The sequence below is a fragment of the Triticum aestivum genome, chromosome 6D (genome assembly GCF_018294505.1).
Source record: "Triticum aestivum cultivar Chinese Spring chromosome 6D, IWGSC CS RefSeq v2.1, whole genome shotgun sequence".
Taxonomy (NCBI): Eukaryota; Viridiplantae; Streptophyta; class Magnoliopsida; order Poales; family Poaceae; genus Triticum; species Triticum aestivum.
In genome coordinates, this window is record NC_057811.1 from 375,851,695 (window position 1) to 375,857,662 (window position 5,968).

The following is a 5,968-nucleotide window of genomic DNA, read 5'->3' on the forward strand; positions in this document are numbered from 1 at the left end:
GCCCCTGGCCGCCGGCGCTCGCGCCCGCCCCCTCCCCCGTCGCCTGGGCAGGCTACGGCCTCTGGCACGGGCGCCACACCCGTGCGCCCTTTAGCCCACGCCCGCTATTGGCCATGGGCCACTGACCTATGGCCCCCACGTCCCATTTACTAAAATAAAAACAATTTAGAATAATAATAATAAATATAATTAATTAATTAGGTTTAATTAAACTAATTAAAGTTAATTAGCCTAATAGCCTAATTAGACTAAATTAACTAGTTAGTTAACGAAACAACCTATGACAGGGGGGCCCCACCCCCTGTTGGCCAGTCAAATGTTGACTGGTCAACTGGGACCCCCTGGCCCATCTGTCAGCCTCTCGTACACTTCTGTGTACGCGGAGCTGGGTACACGTAGCAATTTGTTATTTAAATTCGAATTAATAATAATTTTAGAATATTGTTTAAATCTTTGAAAAATCATATAAAATAATCCGTAACTCGGATAAAAAGGTTTTATACATGTAAGTTGCTCAGAACGACGAGACGAATCCGGATTCGCGGTCCGTTCGTCTGCCACACATCCCTAGCATATCGAACATGCAAACTTTCCCCTCCGGTTCATCTGTCTGACAGACGTCCGGGACCGGGAAAACTTCCCGGATGTTTCCTCCTTCGCCAGTAACGCCTAGCACTGCGTTAGGACACCTCTAGCCCCGCTTGTAATCATGCTGTGCATATGTTTGCGTGTATTTACTGTTTCTTCCCCCTCTTCTCTTCGCTAGATCCCGAGACCGCTGCTGATGCCCCTGTGATCGACTACGTCGACGACGACCCCTTCTTCCCTTTCTGCGGAGCTTCCAGGCAAGCCCCCCCTTTGATCATCCCGATATCGCACATTCCATTCTCTCATGCTTGCATTAGATTTTGCTACTGTTATTGATTGCTCCTATTCTGATGCATAGCCTACTTTTGTAACCTGCTTATTGGTACCTACCTGCTTATCCTAAACTGCTTAGTATAGGTTGGTTAGTGATCCATCAGTGACCCCCACCTTGTCCTTGTTGCCCCTGCTTCATCATCGACGACTCGATCAACGTGATCGACGACCAGAGCCCGACACCTCACATCACATCACGCCCCTTTTGTTGCTCGACTCTGCAGAGCTACTATTGAGTGCCGAGGGTGATCCCTCATAACACACTCCTGATGATAATTCTGTAGTGTAGCTATTCGGTCATGGTCATCGAGGGTGATTTCCTCTTTCACCATTCCCGATATGGCTCTGTCGTGCAACACCTCAAGTGTGGACCTCGAGGGTGGTCCCTCTTATGTTCACCTTGATGATTACATTGATTGGAATCCATTGGGGGTGATTCCTCGGGTTTTCTTCCTTGATGTTTTGGACACACGGTTACCTTGACTTTACTTGAGACATTGGTGAAAGTCGAGCGGGCCCGGAGAGCACCCGAGGAGTTGTTACAGTGGCGGCTGGCTGTTTAGCGGTATCACCCGGGAGGGGGTGATAGCTCCGGACTTGTACCGACAGCCGTCACTTCTTTTAATAATGCACTAACAGTTTTGGGTATTTGTTCTGAGTTGGCCTCTGGCCTTTACGCACTAACCACCACGCGAGAATAGTTATGGGCCTCGACGTCGCAGTATCAGCCGAAGCTTTGTCAGACGTCCAGTTCAGCATCGTGGCACGGTCGGATCGTGCTGGCCATCCGAGGCGGTGCTGGTATCCACCCTGCACACAACGACCCGGAGTGTTGCGGGCGATGGGCCCAAGACCCCGGAGTGCTTAGGATGTAGAGCGGCGGGGACCTCTCTGCTGAGCCTAGGTAGGGCTACGACGTGTTGATCTTCCGAGGTCGGGCATTGACCCCAGAAAGGTGTGTCCGGCCAGAGTGATCGAGCGTGTTGGAAAACGTGGTGCACCCCTGCAGGGAAGATATATATTCCAATACCGTGTCCTCGGTAATGGACGTTCAGACTTGTATCCTGATCTTATACAACTAGAAATGGATACTTGATACTTGTGATGGATATGTGGCTCCGAGATTGCTTTCTCGCAGGGAGTCGAGGAAGGATCTCTGGGCATTAATTCTACAACATGCTTGTTAATTATAAACTGCTATTCTTTACTCTCCTACATGCTGCAAGATGCTTGGAGCTGCTTGAAGATGCTAGTCTTCGATAGGCTAGGCCTTCCCCCCTATTCTGGCATTCTGCAGTTCAGTCCACAGATACAACCCTTTCGTTTGATACCAATGCATACTTAGTATATATCTGATGCTTGCGAGTACTTTGGATGAGTACTCACGGTTACTTTGCTCCCCCTTTTCCCCTTCCTTCTCCTTTCCGGTTGATGCAACCAGATGGTGGATCCCAGGAGCCAGATGCCACCGCCAACGGATTCTGCTACATGGAGATCGCCGATGACCAGGAGTAGTTAGGAGGTCCCAGGCAGGAGGCCTTGCCTCTTCGATCGTGTTGCTTTTGTGCTAGCCTTCTTAAGGCATCCTTGTTTAACTTATGTTTGTACTCAGATATTGTTGCTTCTGCTGACTCTTGTGTATCGAGCTTGTATTCGAGCCCTCGAGGCCCCTGGCTTGTAATATAAAGCTTGTATTGTTTTGATTTGTGTCTGGAGTTGTGTTGTGATATCTTCCCGTGAGTCCCTGATCTTGATCGTACACATTTGCGTGTATGATTAGTTCACGGTCGAATTGGGGGCGTCACAAGTTGGTATCAGAGCCGACTGCCTGTAGGATCCCCCTTTCCAACTCTTTGGCCGAAGTTGAGTCTAGTCTTTGAATACTGTTTTACTAACATGGCTGTGTGGCTTATCGGCCCACGTCGCCATTGGGTGGTATTAGGATCTTTTACTCCTCGTCTATACTCCGGGACTCTGATCTCTCTTCTATTCGGGTTAATGATTTTGCAAAATCTAACATTAGGTTCTCGTGATCACATCCACCCGGAGATTTGTACTATGGCTTTCTCGAATTGAGGGTCAAGTTCTAGTTCGCCTTATTCACTGACCTCGGGATCCTCTTATCGAGGGCACTCTACATCGTCACTTGCTAATCCCTTGCTCCAGAGGTTTTCACTGACGCTGATGTAGCCTTTGCTATGTTCCGTTGTTGTAGCCTTCCATCACGTGCATGCGTGCCGCCTGGTATGTCTACGATGTTTTTCTTATCCGAACTCATACGAACAACGTGTAATTGGCCCCACATATGTATCGGTATGTCTCCAATGACTACTGCATTGTACATACTGCGCCTTTGCTCATTGCTCAGGTTTCAGCATGAATGACTCCTTACACTTGCTCCACCCCTTGCTAAACTACACCCTGTTACATCTAAGCAGGATAGTTAGACCCACTGGTCGTGACCGTGGTGGCGACAATCTACCACCGCCCGAATACATGGCTGGAATGATGCAACTGTTGAGCTGAATCGCCAGTTCATGGAAAAAGTCATGGCTCAGTTTCCGCTTCCCACTATGAATCAACAACCCACCCCAAGGACCCTGTAGGACTTTGCGCGTCTCAACCCCGTCATCTACCACAGCTCAACTCAACCCCTTGATGTTGATGATTGGCTCCGCGACATCACTTTCGAGTTGGAGTCTACTGATGTAGCCCCTGCCAACTATGTCACCTTCGCAGCTTACTACCTGAAAGGTCCCGCTGCTCAATGGTGGAACAACAACAGTCGTTCCTTACCTGTTGGAACCGCCATCAATTGACTGAAATTCCAAGTTGCATTCAACGGGCCAATGTCGAAGCACCATGGTTAGTCACACGTCCCCGTTAAATTTGACGGATTGAAATCCCATGTTTTCCCCATTGCTTTGAAGTCTTCCAATATTGACCTCATTCTGGGAATGGAATGGTTGAACACACATACCGCTTCTATACCATTTGCGCCACCAAGACCGTCCATCTACTACATCCTTCGAGTGAGATAGTAAGCAACGAGGTTCATCTTGTTCGAAATGCCGAAGCACAGATTTATTCCTTGAGTGTGTGAAACGCTTCTCCTCTTGTGAGAACCGAAAATGCTCCAGTCGTTTGTGAATTTCAAGATGTCTTTCCAGAAGAACTACCAAGTCCATGGCCTTGAACTTACTACCGTTAAATTTGCACTGAAATTGTGGCGACATTTTCTTCTTGATAATCGTTGCGGGATCTTCACCGATCATCAAATTCTGAAGTATCTGTTACTCAGCTAGATCTGGATCTCCGTCAGCGGCGATGTATGGAAACAATTACAGACTATGACTACGGTATTTCATATACCCATGGCAAGGCTAATGACATGCCTGATGCCCTGAGTCGCAAGTTTTATTGCAACAACCCCATGGCTTATAAAGCTCAACCTCTGCACGATGATCTCACCTACAGAGAGCATCCGATCCGCGTTCTCGTTTAAGCTGAACGTTGCACCCATCTGAGGGCTATCAAATTTCTAAAAGTTCAGTGGTTAAATCATTCTGAAGATGAAGCCACTTAGGAACGCGAGGATCGTCTTCGAGATGAATACCCCGTTTTGTCTCATTCTACCTCCTAAAATCTCGGGACGAGATTTCTTGTGGTGGAGGAGAATTGTGACGCCCGGATAATTAAGCTACAGTAATTCTCTGCTAATGATGCAATGTCATCACTGTTACTGTTGCTAATCTTGCTTAGATTCAAATCGGTTCAAATTCAAATTTAAATTAAAGTCAAAAATAAAAGTTTTCAAATGTCAAAAATAAAATGTGCAAACTGGGGCAAATAATTCTTAAGTATTATTGGTGAAGAAACCAAATTTTTATAAGATGTTTAAATGCTCAAAAATAATTAGAACATTGGCTTAAACAATCATTTAAATGCCTTTTATAATTTCTAAAATGTTAAACTATTTTATTGGTGAGTGAGACTTTTTATGGCAGTAGCATATTTGGTAACATTAATTTAGGTGCTGATTAGGTGTTTTATAAAACTAAAATTAATAGATAATAAAACATAAGACAAATAAGCAGAAAATTTAAAAGTAAAACAAAAAAAAACAGGAGAAAAACCCGAGGGCACTTGGCCCAATTAGCCGCAAAGGCCGGCCCCCCTGCGCCTGCCTCCCTCCCCTGTTCATGGGGGGTTGGCGTGGCGGTCATCGCCATGGCCACTGGCGCCGTGGCGGCCATCCGCCGGTGAAACCCCGCCTACAAATAGGACCGGCGCCCCTCCCTCGGCTAACCCTAGCCCTACCTCGCCCCTCCTCTCGCTCTCTTCCCCGCGGCGCATAGGAGTCGCCTCTCCGCCCTGACGCCTTGCTCGTCGGTCGCCCGAGGACGCCGAGCCGACCATCGCGCTCCGCCGCGGCCACCGGCCGGTCCTCGCCTCGCCGCCGTGTTGTAGAGCCTCTCGGTCGTCTGCCATGCCGCCTGGTGCCAGAAGTTGGAGCCGGGGAGCTCTACAGCGCCGGATCCCCTTCGTCATCTTCCTCGGGTCGCCGCCGTCGCCTTCGACTCCGGCCACCGCCCTGCAGCTACTAAACCACCGAAGGGCCACCTTGTGCCCCCGCTGTGAGTACCGCTCCCCTCTCTCACTCCCTTGCTTCTCCCCCAGGCCATAGCTCGCTCTCCGCGTCCTCTCCACCGTTACCGAACCACCGCGACCGAACTCACCGGAGCTCGTGCTCCCCGTCGTATGGCCGCCTATGGAAGCCCTGGTCGTGCCCTAGCGCCGCCCGTCTCTGTCCCCGCTTCGCTGTGCCGCTTAGTGCTACGCCGCACGCGCCCACACTCCCTGCGCCGCCGTCACTGTGCTTGCCGCCTGCCCCGCGCGTGCTCGCCCCGCTGCTACCTCCTGCCGCACTCGACGTCGCCTCCTCTGCCGCCCACCGCGGCCCCTCCAGCCTTCGGCCGCCGTAGGCCCCGCCACGTCGGGCCATGCTCACCGACGGCGTGCCTTGGCCGCGGCCACGCCTCGGGCG